Here is a 21,037-nt window from a genome sequence, read left to right on the forward strand (position 1 = left end):
AACACTGTGTCTCCGAAATCAGAAATCATTACTATTTTTTTTTAAGTTTATTTTGAGGGGGGTGGCAGGCAGAGAGAGAGAGAGAGAGAGAGAGACAAAATCCCAAGCAGGTTCTGTGCTGCCAGCGCAGAGCCTGACGTGGGGCTTGAACTCACAAACTGTGAGATCATAACCTGAGCCGAGATCAAGAGTTGGATCCTTAACCGAATGAGCCACCCAGGCGCTCCCAGAATTTGTAACTGTTAAAACACATTTTGGAAATTAATTATCTGACTTTAGAAACAGGATTTTTAGAGCAAATTCTTTTGAGATTTTTGCTGACTTTATAATTAGTGTGCTCACTGGAAGAGACGTCTGAGTTTATCAGAATTTACACAATGGTATTTGCCCTGGCAAATGAGTGAAAAAAGAACATAACAGAAAACATGCATTCAAAGTACTTTATTGATAATTAACACCAAACAGATTGGGAATTTAAAATATTCTTTCCACTGTTGTTTTTTTTAATGATTCAAACTCACATTCCCAAACTCAGATTATTAAGAGCAGAGGTTCCAAACTTTTATTTAGATAATAAAGCAGCCTTTTGAGAATTTGATGAAAGCCAGGAATTTATTCCCAAGAAACATGCATCTACTCACAATTTTGCATATATTTGGGGGGCAATTCAGCCCCTTGAAATCTGTCCAGGGGTCTGTGGTTAGGAAGCCTGCCGCCAGAGTGTTCAAGGATCTGTGCTGCCTCTTACCCCAGCAACCCTAGCTGCCTCCACATGGTAGACAATGAGTAGACCATAAGAGATCCTTGACATTGTGGGGCTCTCAGGAAGTAAGGTCTACATATCTTCAAAGCCAAAACCTTCTCAATAGACTTGTCAACCCTATGATAAAACAGAATTCTAGGAAAAGCCCTCAGGACACAGCTCAGATTGGCATGATCTTCCATAAATTTGCCAGTAGTGGATTACCTCATGGTACTCTTATTATTCACAATGACTGTCATGTTTTGAGGGCAGTATTGATCTAGGAGCTCTATGGGGCATTGTATACATTTTGATTTCATCTAACCATCAGAATATCCCTGCACTGAGACCTATTAGTACCTTCACTTCAGAGACACTTAAGTGCCTTCATTAAAGTCACAAGGTTGTTACTGAGTAGGGGATTCAAAGGTCTATCTGCAGGATTCTGAGGCCTTGGTGTTAGAAGCAAAGTATCATTTTATATAACCTGCTATAAATCTAATATGGCACCATAACTATATACAGGGTCGTTGTGTTTGACCCCGTGGCTAAGGGTCAGGAGTGTGGCACCTAGGATTTGCCAGCTGGCCTGTACTCTTCTGGAGCCAATGCCACACAATAGCCTAATCCCAGCAAGAACATGAACGGGTGCATGCAAGGATCCGTCCAAGTCCATTTTGACATCTGTAAAATTAACCAAGGAATATTCCCTGTTACTGTCTCAGCCGTAATGTTCACATGTCCTAGTCTCTCCTGCAAATGTGGAAGACAGGTGGAAACTTACCGGGACACCATACAATGAAGAACAATGCATTCTTCTCTAACAATACATGAAGAGAGAACTTTTTAAAAAAATTATGGGGCTTTAGGGGATTTTTTTTTTCGACTTTTAACAGAATGATATTATAAACCCTTACTTACCAACACCTGCCTTTAGCAATTATCTACTCATGGGCAATCTGGTTTCATCTAAACCACAACTCACTCTTCCTACCTATAAATGCTCAATTAGGTGTTCAGATATCAAATAATTGTGTTCAGAAATAAGTGGAAACACTTAATGAAGTCCGTGCGGGCAGTAGTTATGGCTACAGTCGGTTTCAGTGCCGGAGCCCTGGTGTTAGTTATTCCATGAACTGTGGTCTATGCAGTGAGTACAACATCTCTTAAAGGAAAATAGGAGCTACTCTTGATAGTGAAATACCAAACATCTATCGACTCTACACATCTAAAATATAACCTTATTTTCTATCCAGCTGTGGCCTCTGGAAAATGCACTGCTGTTTGCTTCATTCCACACCGGATTGCTATAAGACTTATGTAAAATGGTACCAATAAAAAAACCCCACACAACTAAAAAGAATACTTACTATTCTAAAATTATATTGCTTTGAAGATAAACAATTAGCACCTGGACGTTTCACCTCAGTGAACCTTGCTGACATGCTTTCTTATTCTATCATTCTAACATTCTTTCTATCTGGGGTTTTGAAAACTCAGTTTATGAACAAAATTATAATATCCTGAGAAGTATTTTCTAATATTAATGCAAAATATTAAGAACAACAGCCTTGCCGTTGCAACTACATGGCATTACTTATCAACACTGTTCCCAGCTACTTTTTGGGTTAAGCCCCACAGATGCTCTAGAAGTCTCTCTGGGACCCCAAACCCTGTCCTTCCAATCTCAGCTGAATAAAACTAAGCCTTGACTCAAACACTGCGTATCTTATTCACTGGAGCTGCCGTAGACACTTCCTATCTGTGCAATTATCACTGGAAGTATGGACAGATATGGTTCTCAGACTCTGGTAAATCCAACCTCTGCTTTGAATGTGAACATTATATATGCAAGCTTTCTGATGCGAAATATTTTCACAAAACCACATTTGGTTCCGTAATGTCTCGGAGGCTTGGCTTGCTGAGATCGGCTTCTCTAGAGAAGAGCTGTTTCTGTAATAATTCTGCAGAGGTGAGAAAGACCTTTCACAAGGTGAGAGGGAATTCAGTGGGAACAGATCCCAAAGAAGACGGTTATGCAAATTGTATTTAACACACTCGCTTCAAATGACTACAGAGAGAAATTCTACATAATATTTTAAAACAGAATGTACCCTGTTGGTCATTTGCTGTAGAATGTCTTCAGTGTTTAGAAGAAAACTCAGCATTTGATGTGTCTCGGCAAAAGTTTCACGATGAGCCACCCCGATTTAACACAGACACAGCCCCTTGGCAAAACCCATATCCCGCCTGAGACATTAAAGCCCACTGGACAGGAGGAAAAAACACGAGGAGTCCGATGGTACAGCTAAAATATTTTCTAAAAACAAGAAATACACAAAGAAAAGAAGCAAAATTATCCCTTGGAGAATCTGTAAAAGCTAGGGTGGATCGTGTAAGCAGGCAGGAGGGATCTGGCACTCTAAACAATGGATTTCCAAACTTTTGATGCTGCTTTATTCATTTCAAATCAGTGATGCTGGCGGCAGCAGCAGATTATAAAAGATCCGAGTGACAAAAGCGACATTTCATAACGTAGTAGACTTTTGACTGAAAACAACACTCCAGTTTATTTTTTAAACCCTTATAAAAAGAGAAGTGACTGGGGTGCCTGGGTGGCTCAGTCGGTTAAGCGTCCACCTTTGGCTCAGGTCATGATCTTGCAGTTTGTGAGTTCAAGCCCCACGTTGGGCTCTGTGCTGACAGCTCAGAGCCTGGAGCCTCTGAGCCTCTTCCCACTAATGCTCTCTCTCTCTCTCAAAAATAAATAAAAACATTTAAAAAAATTTTTTTGAAATGTTTTTTTTTTTTCCCCAAAGAGAAGTGACAAGTTCAGAGAATAAACAAACTTTATTTTATAACAGTATTACAGAAAGCAAAATACCATTTAATACAACTTGAAGCTGCTATAAATCTAATCTGGCATCATAACTATACATAGGGTCAAAAGCAAAGGAAAAAACGTTCAATACAGTTAATAGGTCCCTATCAGGTCTCTGGTGTGTGCTGGTAAATGGTCTAGCTTCCTCACAACCATCAAAAAACCACCACAGCCCCTGCTTCTCTCCCCGGTGTCCTCAACCTCGTGTGAATCATCCAACTGTCTGAAAGAGACATACCTGCTCCATAACAAAAGGTCAGTTTTACAAGTAGACAAGGAGGTTTAATACAAAGCAAGTGTTCTACACAAGTGTGTTCAAATAATGGAAAGTACTGAAATTTGGACATGTTAAGAAAGAAAGCACTAAGGTTTTAAGCTGCCTGCATATTTTAGCAGAAGGGAAGCCACCATTTTCTCTTCTTCCTCCCTCCTGTTTCTGGAATGCTGCCAAAGAGCACGTGTCTGAGAAGCATTGGCACTGTGGTGCGACAGGGTCTCTCAACACAGTGCGTGGTCAGTGAATTTGTTGGTAATTCTCCAGTCTGGACATTCTCTGACTTTTTACTTTTCCGGCCCAAAGTCAGAGGACTGGAAAGTCAACAGGGTTCAATATAAAAAATATCCCCAGTGAAATTCTCAAACATTAGAAAATTTTCAAGATGTAAGAAATGCTTCTAATCTGTATTAATATTTCTTCGTACAGTATATTGACTGCATCTGAAAATCTGTAAATATTTCCTGTGAGAATTCAATGGGAAGAATCTGGAAGATAGGAAAGCCGCTATTGAAATTAGTCACTGAGTTTCCTTTCTGCACAACAGCACCTGTTCAAGTGAACGGCACCTTACCAGCTTGGGCTGGCTTTGTTCACTATCATTTGATCAAAATGAGCGATTAAAAAGCAGGTAGTTGTACATAAAGCAAACGGGAAAACAAAAACAAAACTCCCTAATTAAGAGAAAAAAAAAAGAATATTTAGAAGTGGTTATAAAACAAAATAATGTATTAAAATGCGAGGGAACAGTATAGACCAGAGCTGTTAAGGTAAGGTTTGGTCGTTGGCATTTTAATTCTTCCGGCTCCTGGTCATGGTTACCAGTCGTAGTATAAATTCGCTGGAGTAGTGGTGTGGCATTAAGACTTGGAATGGTCAAAATTCTTCAGGTTCACAAAGTTGAATGTTGTTTAAAAAAATGCATTTCTAGGAGGAAAAAAAGGGACAAGGGTTAAATATTCCAAAGACAGAGACTTGAAAAAAAAAATTAACATTCCATCCAATTCCAAATTAAGTAACCAACAGTTACTACCTAATTCTACAATACACAGCATGTTTTCCAGAAGACCAGCACTAAGGACTTACTCCACCCTGAGGAGGCCTTACACTGTGTGGGGAACTGACTGTGCACCGAAAACAACAGGCAACTAATAACACACACAAAAAGACTTAGTTATAAAACAGGTAATTCATACATTAAAAATCCATAAAGGAGAAACCCATGTAGACTTCAAAGCTAGATTCAAGGAAGGAGGAAAAACAAAGTCCATTCTGACTTCTTTGGAATGAACAGAAACAGTGCTTCAGGTGGGAGAACAGAATGGGGAAAGAGGTCAGGAAATGAGATGGTGTTCAGGGGGGTATGCAGAGTAAGGGGGGCAGAAGGGGTCGCGAGAATGAATGAGGAACAGGAGAGTGAGAAAATGGACATTACTGGGGATAAGTAATAATAAAGTAAGTAACGGCAGGTCAGGTAAAAAATATTAGGTCTAGTTTTTAATACCCGGCTGACAAGTACAAAATTGATTTGACAAAAAAAAAAAAAAAAAAAGAATGAATTCAGGAAGCGCGTTCAGACGAACGAACAGCTCTCAGTGTGCTGTGATGATCCAGAGTAGAGAGCAAGAGGCAGAAGACAGGTCAGAGAGCCAGGTGGTGAGTGGCGGGTCCACTCAGGGCAGGACAAGCCCAGGAGAGGAGGCGGCTGGTTTTGAGGAAGGCTTGAGATGGCCTGATTTTGGTTCTGACAACCTCGCTGAAGCTTCAGTGTGAGGGACAGGCTACAGGTGGGGAGGAGAGAGACAGGAAGGCCAGGTATGCCTGCTGGCTGATGGGGATGTGAGTGCCACAGAAACCAAGTGCAGAGCGGACTGGGAGGTACCCCCGCTGGAGTACAATCAGAGGGTGGTGTCTGGGAAGAAAGTACCAGAGAGCACCATCAGGTTTGGAGTCTGGGACCTCAAAAGCAGAGGGAGAATGAAAGGCGTAAGGCGCAGGTGAGGTCTTAGGACCACGGATGTGGATTTGCAGGTTGGCACAAAGGGTAAGTAAAACTGGCAGGTGAACTAGTCTTTGCAAATATAAGGAAAAATGAGAGACGAGTCCCGGGGAAGCCCATAATCAAAGGGGCGGGGGGGGGGGGGGGGTAGAAGAGAGGACTAAAAAAGGAGTGGATAGGGAGATAGACAAAAAATAAGGATGGTGCATTAGCCCCAAGAGTGAAAAGCGTTTTGAGAAGGGAATTTTTCACTTTCTACTCCAGCTTGGTTGGAAGTTTTGGCAAAAGGTAGGTGATTACAGAGGACAGTGGAGAGTGGTAATTAAGGTCCTTTCCAAGAGATATGGCCTCAAAGTCAGTTAGAATGCACACCCCCTTGTCTTGGTAAAATTGTCTTGTTTTAATGGAAAAACTCCCCACTACTGAGATTTATCATATGTATTATTCTAGCCTCTTGATTACACAGGATAGATTAATCAAATTCACTGTCTCCCACCTGTTGTCTGCTTTTGGCTATTTCATTACTCATTAGGACTTTGCTCGATTCCAGGTTGGGCAGGGGAGGGGGGCACATCAATGGAGAAAACACAAAGTCATCCTTTTTTAGGTTAGTAATTATGAACACAAACTTGAGGGCTGGTGAGAGGGAATAGATAAAACTACCAATCAAATTGGAACTGGGAGTTATCTGTGACCTTCAGTCACACTATCTGCCCTTGATCTTTGCGAGCTGGTTGCTCTGTTCTTCTTGCTTAGTGAATATGCATTGCTTCTTGAAGCCAGCTGCCGCTCCGCCCAGCTCAGGTTATAGAAAGTGAACCTCTCATGTCACCAGTGACTGGAAACCTACAGAAAGAGTGAGGTTTAAGCTCCGATTCTCCATTTCCTCTACGTTCCATGTCATGTTACTCCACTGAATCTGTTTTCACCAAATATAAAAATTTCAATTTCGAAAAGAAAGCTAAAATTAAGCTTGTTTCAAAGTCATTAGCAGACAAGTAAACAGGAATCTAGGCGTATATAGGAATTGAATGAGAGATCTTGATTTCAAAGAGCTTCAATGTTTATTGAAATATATGTAGAGAAAAAGACATAGTTACTCATGTGAACTCAAATGTCATTTACTTTCATTTATTTGCAATCAAACCACTATAAAGTAAAACAAACCAATTTCCTCTTCTGGTAATAAGTATTACAAATGACAACCTCAACACACTCTTAGAATTCCAAACAGTTTTCAGAAGGATAGAAAATTACACTTATTGTAATTTTAATGTTAAATGCATTCTTTTCCCCATTCCTTAAGAAGCAGTAAATCAAATGGAACTCTGAGCTAATCAGATATTCAGTATTGCAGAACATCCCAGTTTCTCACTGTTCTGGGTGAATAGGGAGTGATTTATTGTATGAAGTTTATAATTGACACATCCACCTATCTTTTTCTGACTGCTTCCTGTACTTAAACATATATGGAAATAGATTCCCGCAAGTAGTAAACATCTAAGCTTTTGAACAAAGAAGGAGAAAAGGATGGAATCACCAACGCCACTGATACACAAGCATCAGACATTTAAATTTTTTTCTGTTCTGGCATGTATCTGTGAGAGAGGAAAAAAAACCTTAATAGCTGACTTTTTAACAGACTACATTTTCGCTCTAAATGATTTATTACCCATCCCAATCAAACTGAAAACTAGGCCCTGGTTCTTCATACAAGGGCTTCCTACAAGAACTCTTTTTTTTTTTTTTTTTTTTTTTTTTTAAAGCTTGAATTCTCTCTCTTTCACAATAGTCTGGATACCTTATTTTGTCAACAGATTGACAGGCATTAATCGCTGGCATTAATTATTATCTTTGCCCCTTTTGGCAATATCATAATGGTCACCTTGAGTTTGGATCGGATCAAAGCATTGAAGTATATGAATTATACATTATGTATTAGAGTTTTGGTCAAGTAAACAAAAACAGAAGCCCAAACCACTGTTTCCATGCTTTAGTTTCCCACCCCTAGACTATATACAACGTCAGTGAGCGTTACTGACTACTACAGTGCAGTTCCCCTAGCCTCTGTCCCCCTCTTTGGGCCAGAGTGGGAACAGGTCAAGGTGGCTGCCTCATCTAATCACAGATCTAACTCTATATCCAAATGCTTCAAGGATATGTACCAGTTGCCTATTCCACCTTAAGTCCTCACAGAGGGTTCCAAACAGTCAAATTTATCTTAATGTGCCTGACGAACAGTGGGAAATCAGCCAAATTCAAGCACAGGGGTTTTATCGCTGCATCTGAAAAGCACAACCTCAGAGTTTCCAGAGACAGGGGCTCTCACACAGGGGTTTCAAACATGAGCGTGCTCTATTCCAGAAACAGATTTGGTAAACTGCAAACGTGCGCTTGTCAAAGAGTATTTGACCCAAACCACTAGAAATACTGCCTGTAACTGGTAAAGCACTCAACTGAAGGGGACTCTCAATAAACATGCAAAAATGTGGTTTTTATCCAAAATAATTAAAATAATGCAAGAAACATTTAGCTTCGGATTAAGATTCAATTACAATAGAGCAGTAGTACAGCCAGAGATCTTGAAAACATGAGTAAAATATTTATGTAAGAGATAACCCAACTCTTTCCTAAATAAAAATGTGGTCCATGCACCCAGGTGTAACGTTCAGCTTTAAATACAATAGTTTATGGATTTCAGTTATTACTGATGCTAAACCATCTTCCTTGGTCTTTAATTTGAATATTTGATTTTAATTTTTAAACTGAATTTTCATTCTAAGAGGGGTCCTAGAGCCAAAAAAGTAGGAGAAGTTCTATTCGGTTAACCCAGGGAACAGCCAATGCTCACAATGTTTATAGCACCACTATGATGCAGACCGACCAGTTCTCCAAGTCTGCAGATCCTGAGGGAGAGACGTTTGGGGGGGGGGGGGGGGGGCGGGTAATGAAGTCAAAGCCATTTCATAATCACACTGAGCCATTAGTTGCCATTTCCGGGGAATGGACATTTTCACTGATAGTGACACAAGGGTGAGTGCCCCTGTTGGCATCATGACACACAGGTCAAAGCAGTGCCACCAAACTGTACCAAAGTCACTGTTTGTTACCACCGCGCACTCTCGGTGACATAGAAGCAAAGACGGTAAGGCGGCAGGCAGCTTCACTTAAGGATGTCCTTGATGAAACACAGAAAATAAAATTACTGTCTTACATCTCAACCGCCGAGTTCCTGTCTTTTTAACATTCTGTGGAATGAAATGGAAAATGGGCGTAGAACACTCCTGCGGCATACAGATGGACGGTGGATGTCTAGAGAAAACAAGTCCTGCTTGGATTGTGAATTGAAGAGGCTGCTTTTTCATAACCACCTTTTTTATTTGAGAATTACTGGACGACAAACCATGTTATTCAATTTGGCAGGCATTTTCTTGAAAATGAGGTGAGCCTGTCTGTCATTTCAAGGAAAACAATACTTGTGGCTGGTGATAAAATTCAAGCTTTGAGGTGAAACTGGGATTTTGGAAAACTAGTCCGGCCACCATGAGCTTGACAGCTTCCCAATATTTAAAGACTCTTATGAGATCAGTGGCCACCACTGTTTTTAGTGTCTCACTCATTGTGCCTCTTCCAGGATTTCATATCATTGGAACCACACACTACCTGTAGCCTTTCAGACACGCTTCTTTCACTATTTTTGAGCTATTTTAATAAATATTTTACATTTGTTCTGTTTAATTTGTAATGTGGTAAATTTCAATAATCTTGATTTTTACTAGGGTGAATTTTGGTAGATATACTTCACTTCGACAAAAGCTCTTTGGGTTCTTTGGTAATATTTAAGAGAGTAAAGTGTCTGAGGACCATTAACCTTAGAAATTGCTTGTGTAGCCTCTGCTGTCCCTAACCTATCACTGTTTCCTTCTCTCGTGGATATCTGTGTGCTTGCTGAATTTAGAAGGAAAAATTAAATCTACTGTTGTTGTTTGTGTTATTGTTGTTGTTTTTCCTTTTTGGTCAAATGGTCAACAGGTCAGCACCTGTTCAACAAATAGTTCAGGGAAATAACTTTGCTTCACCTGCTTTGCCTGAACATACTAATGCTGCTATGGTGCCCCTCACCTCAAGAGGCTCTCCAGTGGCCCCCGGGAGACTCTGGTCTCACCTTCAGGTCTTGGACCTGGTTGCCTTCCACCCCCATCTCTGTCTCTTCTGAGTGCCAACTATATTGCGCTCGATAACGTACACGCTAACACAACTTCACTTCAAAGACAAAAGTTCAGAGTTTGCTAAAATCACATCGATTTACTTAAGTATTTTTGCTTTCAAGAGTCAATTTTGAGATGCTTTCTCCAAATTTCCATTTGTTAAAAACAAAACAAAACAAAAACCCACGCCTGACTTTCGCGCACAACTCATTCCCGTTCCAGAGGGAGGTGTCAGGAAGAGCACCTTCTTTCCTTCCACACTGTAAATGGCCAAAGCTCTCTTTAGGCTTTGAGCCAATTACACTCCCTTACCTTTGAGGACAGTAAGGGAGTGATATTAGGGATGCCAGCAGGCCAGTTCATGGAGTTTTCTTTAAAGCTAACAGTAAATTTTTTTAATATTTATTTTTGAGACGGAGGGAGGGAGGGAGGGAGGGAGGAAGCGTGAGCAGGAGAGGTAGCAGAGAGAGAGGGAGAGAGACAGAATCCCAAGCAGGCTCTGCACTGTCAGCACAGAGCCTGACATGGGTCTCTAACTCCCAAACCATGAGATCATGACCTGACTTGAGAGCAAGAGTCAGATGCTTAAAACAACTGAGCCACCCAGGCGCCCCTAAAACCCACAGTAATTTTTCTATTGGAATCTTTATACTTGACACATTCAAGTCCCTATTAAAGAATTACTACCACACAGCAATTTCAGAACATCCTGTCAAATGAAAACATCAATTTTACCTCATTTTTAAACACCGTTATTTTATAAAATATGGATTTACTTATTCACTTAGCTTTGTATCATAGCTGCAACCTCAAAGACCTTTTGCACAAAATTTTTCTAAAATGAATCATGTTTCAAGTACATTGGTGGGAGTCTGTTATTTGAAAGATTCCCGTCATGAAGCCTTCTGCAAAGCAGCATGTAGTGTGGATTCAGACTGACCGTGGGTCAGTCGAGCTCTGTCACTCACCATCTGTGTGACTTAGGTGAGAGACTTAACCTCTCTAGGCCTCCGTGTGTCCTCGTCGACACCTAAAATAGCCGTAAGAACTAGTTCTCAAACTAGTTGGCAAAGTTCTCAGACAAAGCGGGGCACAGAGCAGGCAACCAATGAATGTTAGCCAGTATTATTTTTACAGATTTTCATAGAGGAGACTTCAAATTTTGTTGGGTTTGCTTCCACCTTAAGTTCTGTTCTACTCTTGAAGACAGACACTGAAGACCGTGTCGGTTTCCCTGTTAATAATTGCTCGAACCGATGTAATGGTTCCCTTATAGGACGCTTCACCTAATCTAGCATGCTTTCAGTCAACCCCACACTCTCCTGAGGGATTTGACCTTCCTGAAGAACAGTGCCGAACATGCCCTTCCCCTACTCACGTACCCTGTGCAGATGACCTACACAGCAAAGTCTAATCTGAGGTACTGACACGCAAGGTCAGGACCTTCCATCTGCAATTTGCCGTTGACAAGTCTTTCCAGGTCTGCGGAGACCTCAACGCACGCCCACGTGTAGGATTTGCTCTTCCTGATACCATCCCATTGCTTCTCCACACGCTCTTTCCTCTCTGCTCGCCTCCATCTGTTCGAATCCTCCCCAGCACTCTGCACAGAGTGGCTTCCCTGTTGCCTTTTCAGGGAGGTCTTCTCAGAAATGCCCATCAGAAACTCTCTCTCCTCCGGTCAACTTTCACAGCCCTTTATGAAGGCTACTCTTAAAACACTATTTTTTACTCTCTATATTATTAGCATTCGCGTTCCTATGCTTTTACCTCCTTGTCACAACAACTATCATAGTGCTTCGAACGTGGTCCTCTCACAATGGTACCTACTGATGAATCCACGAGTGAATGTAACAGGGACAGATCTGCAAGGCAAGCCTGAAGAGCAGGGGTTCGGGAGGGGGGGAAAACTGGTTTCCTTCTTCTGTTCTCTTTTGTTAAATAACTGCACCTATAATATCTTGGGAGGACTCTGCCTTCTTTAAGAACCTGGCTTTCCTAAATCTTTGAAGCTCTGACAAAGATTTAAGAGTAGTTAGTATTTGGCCCAAAAGCTGGAATAAGATCTTCTGGTTCACTCTGCTAAGTTTAAATCTTGTGGGAACTTGATGTGAAAGCATTTTACAAAATCTTAAAGCTTCGTTTAAATTACAAGTGGACTAGAGAAAGGATATACTCAGTATCCGGTATTCTAGCTAGGCCTGTATCAATATTAGGTTCATTAAGACAAGGAGATGAGAAAACATTTCTCTGTGGCATCAAATAAAAGTTGCACTTAAAAAAATAGTATCAAAACCCCTTATATCTTTTAGGGAAAAAAAAAACTTTGAAAGCATATACGAACAGAACTTACTTACTATTTATTTTGCATTTTCTTTAAACAGGAAGGTTAGTGGGAATCAAAAGAATTCATCTCTAGACCCAACTCTCTAGCTTACTATTAGTTTACATTTTCCCCCCACATCTTCAGAATCCAGTATGTTATTTTGTACTGACAGTACATCAAGTGGGAAGTATTTTTCATATTTTAAGTAGCCACATGTGAGTACTGGCTATCGTACTGGACAAATCGAGATTCCCACTTGCTCTAAGGCTAACGGAACTATTTTCATCCATAAGCGTTACATCAACATAGGGCCAATAAGTCACTGAATGTAATTCTCATGGGGTCAGGAGTATCTAAAACACGCACGCACGCACTCACACTCATCGGTTACCATAGCAAAATTCTCTCCTAATGCCACCCACAAATTTACATTTTTAAAAAACAGTATCTGGGATGACTAACATGGGAGAAGTTATTCAGACAGATGAAACTATACTTAGCTCTACACATGGACGGCATTTAGGATTCCTGAGTAGAAATGACCTTTGCAAATTACTTTATTCTCTAGGATTCTAGTTCCTCATTTAAAAAGGAGGGGGGGTTGAGAGAAGATGATCTATAAGCAGTTTAAGATTGAATATTCTTTTAATTTTCATACTCTTCAATAAGCCCTTGTCTCGGGTATAATAAAAGCACAATGTCAGGCCCACCTCCTCAGAGGCCGGCGGCTGAACACATCAGTAGCGAGACTGGGTACCAAGGGCCTCAGCATGAAGAGCCGCTGGGGACCCAGAGCTCTCCCCTCATCTGAGGGGGGCAGCGCCTCCTCAGCCTTTGCCGCCATGACAGGCAGCAGAGTTTCTCATGTTTCTGAAGTTGTTCAAAGCCTTCCCATTTTAAGCACCATTAATCCAAGTTCTAAAAAAATACTGTTTGGGCCAAAAAACAAAACAAAACTTTGGGTATCACCTTCATGACTCTAATTTGCCAATTTTGCCTCAGCCTCCCCACCCCTTTGGGGCTATTTTTAATTCTCAATAATGAAAAACTGGAAAAAATATGCAGTATTTGTGACTAAGAGGTTAATAGCCTTAATAAATCTGTAAGAGATAATAAACACCTGAACAGAAAAAGGGGAAAAAACTGGCAACTCAAAGAAATGAAAATTGTGAGGTGTATGTGTATTTTAGCTTCACTAGCAATTAAAAAAAAAAGAAAAGAAATACATAATTAAAAAAAGGAGGGGGGGGCAAATGCTCTTTCCTCACCAGATTGGCAAAGATTTCTTAAATGCTTTACAATCTTTAATGTCACAAAGGTGTAGGAAAACAGATTGCTCATAAATTTAAGTGGGAGTCTAACTTGATAGAACCTTTCAGGACAGGCAGGCAATATGCCCAAAAGAAACCACTGTGGGGCGCCTGGGTGGCTCAGTCAGTTAAGCGTCTGACTTCAGATCAGGTCATGATCTAGTGGTTTGTGAATTCGAGCCCCGCGTTGAGCTCTGTGCTGACAGTTCAGAGCCTGGAGTCTGCTTTGGATTCTGTGTCTCCCTCTCTCTCTCTGCTCCTCCCCTGCTGATGCTCTGTTTCTCTCTCCCTCAATGTAAAACATTTTAAAAAATTAAAAAAAAAAAAAAGAAACGAAACCCTGGGTGGCACACCAACTCTAAGCAGAATTCTAAAAACATTTGCACTTAGAAAACAATGAAGTTCATGCCCCCAAAATGTACACACAAGTGTCATCTTTGCAGCTGTGTTTAACTGTGAAAACAGAGGAATAACCTAAATGCCCATCAACAGGTGTCACATAAACCCCTCACGCATCCATTCAGTGGCTATTGAAAAACGATGAGATAATGGCAAGGAAGGTTATCTGCAATGTACCGTTAAGTGGAGGGGGGACAAACAGGCTATATAACAGAGTCAACAGTAGGAGCCTACACAAATAGAGGTGGGAATGTGTGACTGTGTATACGTGTTCACACAGACACACTGTGAAAGGGAATTATCGACCTCCAGGAGCGGGGGAATTATGGGTCACTTGCATTTTCTGCTATCCCTCCTTTTTTAAAAACTTATAATTGCCTCTATTATTACCGGGAAAAAAAAAAACCAATAAAGATCATTTCATCTTCAAAAACAATAGTGAATAGTAATTCCGTCCAAGGGCAAACCCTGGGAAATTAGTGGCTACCAGGCGCTAACGAATGCACAACAGCAGTGGTGTCCAGTGCCTCTTCCGTTGGGCAGTTCAAGTCTATTGGAGCTGACTCCTTGATAGCACCTGCCGGCTTTAAATGTTAAAACGCAACATTCCACAGCACTGCAAAGTGAAAACTGGCCGTGCCTGAAAGCCACGAAGTCCAAAATGGCTTTCGAAGTCTCTGTACAAATCTTCATGTTAGGTTTGATTAATCTACACTGAAAACTAATGCTAATTTTAGATATGAGACTAGCACAAATGAGGCAAAGGGAATAAAATGAGAATGCAACACAGTTGATATGCTGGAAGAACTCCTGGCTCCTGAACTGGAAACAGTCATCTGGAAGTCAATGGGTTTGTGCTTCCCCTTTTAAAAACAGAGTGATGCCCATCAGGGCCCACATGTAATTAGCTAGAACTCAGTTTGGCTACCAGTTCAGCCAATGTGGCTCTTCTCTCCTGTCAAGTCAGTTAGATAATGAATGCTGATTTCCTGTTTGGCTTTCGAGTTCATTTTGAAATCCTGAATATCACCCTGACTCTGAAAGGTTAGCTTGGACGCAACATGATCTTATTTAGAAATCAGTATTCATGGATGCCCAACAGCACAGGAAGCAACAGCACTAACTTAGAGTTATTTAATGTGGGAGGGAGATTGGGACTCAAGGTCTACCTCAAAGGAAGGATGGATTTACCGGGTTTGGGGTAATCCAAGCGCTAGTTCTGGTGGCTCTGTGAAACCCGGTACAGTGCTCTCCATCTTCTTGGACAACAAGTGCACAGAAAAGCCAAAGGCCCGATCACTGTGTTGTCAGCTTCTTGAAAGCACTCTCCATGCAAAATCCCTATGTCCTCAACCTGTTACAGGGCTCCATTTCACTACCGGACTGAGGCAGCTGTGACAAATCCCCAGGCTGATTTCATACCAACGAGTGCAGAGGACATGTCCACTTAATTTCTTTGCCATATTTAATACTTACTCTCTCCTTCTTGGAGTTCTCTTCTGCAGCTTTCATGACACCCTTTTGTCCTCGTTGTCTTCCTACTTTCCCCTCTCCTCCTGTTACATCCCCTCTGACCCGGCTCAGGTCACTCAAACCAAAGGCTTCCTCACTAGAGCACACATTCACATGACCTTCAGGCCTCCCCCTCCTGCTCAAAGCCTGTTGTGATTTCTCTCAAAGCTCCTGGCAACTTCCTGGACCTCTCCACGTGCACGTAGACCTCTCACGTGCAGCTCAAACTCAACCTGTCTGGGGTAGAATATTCCAACTTTTATTTTATTCCTAAGATCAAGAAGGGTTCAAAGCTGACTCTAAAGGCTACAAAAAGTTCTTACAATGTGCCTTGGAAGCAAACTCTTTTGTATATTCTATTACCATCCTCAGTTCACACGTGGCAGAACAGATACACAGAAAAGTGAAAGAGCCCACACAGGTCACACACCTAGGAGATAGATTTGAACCCAGAAGATCTGCTATGCTATATTTCCTCTTAACAAGCAGACCACCCGGTAAATTTCCAAATAACCCTGCTGTGGGCGTGTGTGTAAGACGGGGCCTTACAAATTCACTGCCAAACTCCCTCCAGAATGCCTAAGGCAGGTGCTCTCTCCTACAGTACCAAGAACAAAAAATACACCTTGCTTTAAGATAGCTAAGCCAAAGGGCGCCTGGGTGGCTCAGCTGGTTAAGTGACTGGCTTCGGCTCAGGTCACGTTTTTGCGGTTTGTGAGTTTGAGCCCCGAGTCGGGCTCTGTGCTGGCAGCTCAGAGCCTGGAGCCTGCTTCAGATTCTGTGTCTCCTCCTCTCTCTTCCCCTCCCCTGCTCACACTCTGTGTTTTCTGTGTCTCAATAATAAATAAATGTTAAAAAAAAAATTAAAAAAAAAGACAGCTAGCCAAGAAGACTGGCCATACTGCACATGACATATGGAAATAACAAACGTATCCCATGAATAAATGAAATTACAGGTACCACCATCAACTCATTGGCTCAAGCCAGAAACGTGGGATTCTCCCCTGCTCAATCTTCCCAACTCACTAACCTCCATATCCCCGTGCAGTCACCAAGTCAGAAGCCTCTATCTCCTTACCATCTCTCAAATACATGAGGCACACCTTCTTCTCTGGATAAAGCTTAGCCTCTTTAGTGTGGCTCATAAGACCCTCTATGTTTGGGCCTCCTCCTCTCTGCACCCCCTCACCTTCCATCACTCTCCTTCCTACACGTGTCCTGCAACCCAGCTGTGCCTGATGGTGTATCCTTTGTAGAGGGTCAGGTTCACAGTACCAGATCTTGCCTGGAATGGCCTCTTCCGTGCCTTTCTTCATCCAGCTATTCCGACTTTCTTGGAGGCTCAGGTGAGAAGCCCCATCCTCATGCACCGATTTTTGTTCCCGCCAAACTCAGCTCAGAACATATCTTCAAACTAGAGACCCTCTTTTGCTATAATGATTTATTGTGAATGCGGAACTTGTTTGATTTCAAAGTCCATGGTACACATTCGGGGATACCCAAAGGGCGTTCCATAGATCTGGTGTAACAAACAAGAAAACAAGCGAGTAAAATGAATGAATGGACGAGAGGCTGCTCCTCCATCATTTCCTCCTCTGGCTGCTCACTGCTTTCAGAAGAGAAAGAGGCATTGTCTGCTTTTTATCCTACATGACAGATTATTCCAGGAGCCACAGGGACTTGTTTGAAGTCTGGGCTGAGAGAGGTCATGGTGCCAGCTGAGGCAAAGTCACGAGCTCCCCCTCCTGGGGCTCATTCTTTTGAGGCCACACAGACCAAACCATCCAGTGGGACTCTTCCTCCTCATCAGGACAGTCAGGGAGCACCAGTCTAGTGGTGACAAGGCCATTAACATTTTGTGTCCATTTGAGGGCTTGGAAACATGCATTTAGGATAAAATGGCAGGAGGGAGTCGTCCTTAACACAACATAAAAATAAAAAGTTACAGAGAAGTAATGAAGTCCCCCATGCGTTGCGCGTTTCCCTTCTTCCTGGACCGTGCTCACTCCTCTCTGCCTCACAGCCGCCCAACCTGCAGCCGAGTGCCGGCCTCGGGAGGTTCAGCCCTCTGCGGGTTCCTCTTTCACCATCTTCTGTTTGCTCCCCTCTCCCCTACTTTCAATGCTTGATCAAAAGCTCAGAGCTACTCTAAAGGAAGAGGTCGGGTCAGATCAGGAGGAGAGCTGCTCGCGTCTGAGAAAGGGAGATGGGGCAGATATATCATCAGTAGTTATTTCTTCTTTTCTGGTCCTGCTCTTTGCCTCTGCCCACCTGGCTGCCTCTGTGGGATCCTGGCAGGGCAGGTGGAGAGCAGCTGAAGGGGTTCAGACACACTCCTCCTCTCAGCCTCAACAGGCACCAGGCAAGGGACAGTGTTCAAGAACAAACTGCAGCCAGCGGGGGGGTGGGGATGCTTAGATGGCTGCAGACACAGGTAACTCCGATTTGTCCTTCAGATTTCACTCAAACTCGGTTTCTCAAGTAAAAGGTTAAATTTACAGTATTTGGCTCTCTCCTACTGCATTACTTCCTTAGAGCAGTGAGCACATCTGCAATTACATTTTGTTGGCTCATATTTGCACCTCCCTTCCTAGAGCGGATCCTTCCCGAGGAAGGGGACCATGTTTGTTTTGTTTACCAATTTGACAATTTGAATCCTCAGTGCCTAAGCTCTACCCTAGAACACTTTGGTACTCATTAAGGATTTTTTTGAATGGATGGATGAATCTTTCCAAATTTACCTAGTTTGCTCACCTTACACGTGAATTTACATTTTAACCTCCTAAATCTGTTTCACAAGGCTGCTTATAAAAGAGGTCCTCTGAGAGTCAAACTTCAAAGGCTGTGTGTGTGTGTGTGTGTACGCGCGTGTGCATGTGTGGACACGCACCCACTGAAAAAAAGGAGTAAAAGGTGCTAGGAATAACTGATATGACCAATTCACATTAAAACTTGTAAGACAAATATTGAAAAGTCAATTGTATCTTCCTAAACCAGCAACAGCTAGAGAAGATTCATAAGACCTCTTTTGGGTAAGAAAGTTACACAAGTTGGTTGGAAGACATCAAAGAACACCTATAAATGGAGAGAGATATTTTACGTTTGTGGGAAAGAAGATTTAATATCATAAAGATGTAATTCTCACCATACTGAGCTACAAAGTGGGTGCAGTTCCAATTAAAATACCATAGGACTATCTTAGAACTCAACAATCCGATTCTGAAATTTATATGGAACGCCAGGAGCCCAGAATAAAGACACTCGAAAAAACACAATTGGGAGACACATCCTACCAGATTTCAAGACTCATTTTAAAGCTATAATAATTGAGGCAGTATGGCATTGGAGCAGAGATAGACACAGGAAACAAGTACCAAGAAACATCCCCACGTATACAAGAAAACTGATACATGACCTGCAGATTAGAGAGGGAAAGGATGGGCTCTTCAATAAACAGGGCTGGAATGCTGGTACTTATAAAGGAAACAAACGATCACTGTTTCTTATCACACAGAAAAACCGATTTCTTATGGATTAAGGATTGATCTATGGAAGGCAACATTAACATGCTTTGATCAATAGTATCTTTAACACCTCAGGGTATGGAAAGAGCATAAGCCATAAAGAAAAGCATGGTAATTAAACTGTATTAACTCTATTAATAACTACATTCAATATACTAACTATATTGACCTCTACTTCAAATAAAAGACAAACCACAAATCCAAAGATACCTGCAACACATAAATCCGTAACAAAGGATTAGAATCCAGAATCCATCAAGATCAGTAAGAATGAGAAAGTTATAGGTCATTTCGTATTAGTTCAGTATAAACTAAAACATCAGAGGGGAGTTTGAGCAAGCATGGGAGCCATCACTTCTGTGTAAGACACCTGGCCTGACCATGAGGTGTATTCTGTGACTGGCATTCCTGTGAGGTATGTATCCATTAACCGATCAGTGTAAAAGCATTTTAAAAACAAAAAAGCAACTTGGTATATGTGCTATGCAAAAAACCTACCTTTTAAAATCCTAATACAAACGTAATTATGAACATTTACCCATTTCACTAAGAATTCTTTAGCACAACTTTTAGTGGCTATATTTTAGTCATCACACGGAAACAGCCTAAGATATAACCAATCCCTACTGTTGGCCATTTAGACTGTCCGTGTGACTGTGTGTGTTTGGGTATATATATATATATATACACACATATATATATGTGTGTGTGTATATATATATACATATATATACACATATATACACATACACACACATGCACATATATATACATATATATGATACTCTTGTAAGTAAATTTTTGTATACATCTCTGATTATTTAAGATAAATTCTTAACAATGGTTTAAATGGTAGGTACCTTTAATGTGGGTTTTGCCAAATTGTTCTCTAGGAAATATTACTAATTTATAAAGCTGCACAGGACTATTATTTTTCCTCTCTTAACCTCCCCAACACTAGTTAAAAACAAAATTTGCCAGATTTATAAGTGAAAACTTGTACACTAAATTTTTAATTTGTATTGATTTAAATAGTGAGGCTGAACATTTTTTATTGTTCACTTAGTTTCTACGTGGTTTACTTAACTCTTTGCCCATTTTTCTACTTACATGCTTAATTTTTTGATGAGACCCAAGAGTTCATAATATATTCAGGATATGGACTCCTTCTCTGCCAGGCATATTGAACTTTGTCATTTATCTTCTACTTTGGTTTAAGTTTTAAATTTTTTATATAGCCAAAGCAATCTTTTCCTTTTTGGTTCATTCTCTAATATATAATTTTTCATGTATATTTAAAGGAATTAACTCATCTCCCTTTTGTGCCCCCTACAATAAAAACGCCTCATCTAAATGAAGGCAATAGCACCTTCTTCAAAGGGTCATCGTAAATGTCAATTAAGACAACCTATACTGATATACCTTGGTTTGGTTTTTTTATATATACATATAAATTTTATTTTATTTTTTAATGTTTTTATTTATTTTTCAGAGAGAGAGAGACAAGAGAGACAGAGAGAGACAGTGGGTGGGGGAGACAGTGGGTGTGAGTGGGGGAGGGGCAGAGAGAGAGGGAGAGACAGAATCAGAAGCAGGCTCCAGGCTCTGAGCTGTCAGTACAGAGCCTGACGCAGGGCTTGAACTCATGAGCCGTGAGATCATTACCTGAGCTGAAATCGGACAACTAACTGCCTGAGCCACCCAAGTGCCCCTATACTGATATACTTTGCCAACAGTAAAGCAATATAGAAATGTCAATTATTAGCAGCCCTCAGTACATGACAGTTATTAACATTACATGTCCATTGGACAGCAGAGTTAATAACTATATGCAGGTAACGTGAGTAGATATATTTGGGATA

At 41.2% G+C, this 21,037-nt stretch overlaps 1 protein-coding gene across 23 annotated transcripts in view; it reads right to left on the reverse strand.

Moving 5' to 3' along the window:
* Window positions 1-3,573: 3,573 nt before the first annotated feature.
* EPB41L2 (erythrocyte membrane protein band 4.1 like 2) overlaps window positions 3,574-21,037 on the reverse strand; it is a 220,544-nt gene continuing 203,080 nt past the window's right edge. For all 23 annotated transcript variants that reach the window (XM_060616654.3, XM_060616652.3, XM_078447318.2 and 20 more), the window contains one exon: window positions 3,574-4,824. The gene's annotated coding sequence lies outside the window, so the exon portion shown is untranslated. The remainder of the gene's footprint in view (window positions 4,825-21,037) is intronic.

This window comes from Panthera onca, chromosome B2, assembly GCF_046562875.1.
Source record: "Panthera onca isolate mPanOnc1 chromosome B2, mPanOnc1 haplotype 2, whole genome shotgun sequence".
NCBI classification, from domain to species: Eukaryota; Metazoa; Chordata; class Mammalia; order Carnivora; family Felidae; genus Panthera; species Panthera onca.